This window comes from Ipomoea triloba, chromosome 16 (genome assembly GCF_003576645.1).
Source record: "Ipomoea triloba cultivar NCNSP0323 chromosome 16, ASM357664v1".
Lineage (NCBI taxonomy): Eukaryota > Viridiplantae > Streptophyta > Magnoliopsida > Solanales > Convolvulaceae > Ipomoea > Ipomoea triloba.
The window spans coordinates 11,022,231-11,023,231 of record NC_044931.1 but is presented as its reverse complement, the minus strand read 5'-3'; positions in this window follow the sequence as shown (position 1 = coordinate 11,023,231).

Below are 1,001 nucleotides of genomic sequence, written 5' to 3'. Positions count from 1 at the left end.
AAATCAAATGGAGTCGTTGCTAGGGAGGGCAAACGGTTGTTATTGACTTCTTTTATATATTTGAAATATTTGCATTGTTTTTACTTCATTTCAGTTGTTGTGTTTACTTTGTTTGTACTAACCTCCCAAAAACAACTACTATTTGTTCGGGTAGTAAACTTTCTTTCTTTCAACATTTTTGAAGGGTGAATGCAAACGACGGCTAGAGGCAACCAAGGCCTACACCCTCTATAGCTTGAAATAAACCGAGCCACAACGAGAAGGACAAAAAGAAAGGCCAAACTTAGTGAGATCCTAGTAGACCGAGAGGAGAATGGTAGTTCCTAAACCAGCCGAGAATAAACACCTTTGCAATGCAATTTTTCATAAACCATAAACACACTATGATGAATCATGGCTTACTAGAAATTCATTTCCTAGCTTTTCCGTATTGATTTCAACAATTTTCTTCGTATCTCCTTTACTACAACATTCGTTCATTCAATATTTTTTGATTCTTTGTGACAATGGCGTGCCTGAGGAAAACGCTACATATTCCGTAGATTAAAGACTTGTCAATACTTCTAATTTGACCTCCCTAAAGACCGACACAAATCGAGGGTAACCCCAACAATCTTTGATTTTAACAACCACAAAACTGCGGAAAATCAAATGGCGTCGTTGCTAGGGAGGGCAAACGGTTGTTATTGACTTGTTTTATATATTTGAAATATTTGCATTGTTTTTACTTCATTTCAGTTGTTGTTTTTACTTTGTTTGTACTAACCTCCCTAAAACAACTACTATTTGTTCGGGTAGTAAACTTTCTTTCTTTCAACATTTTTGAAGGGTGAATGCAAACGACGGCTAGAGGCAACCAAGGCCTACACCCTCTATAGCTTGAAATAAACCGAGCCACAACGCAAAGGACAAAAAGAAAGGCCAAACCTAGTGAGATCCTAGTAGACCGAGAGGAGAATGGTAGTTCCTAAACCCCCCAAGAATAAACACCTTTGCAATGC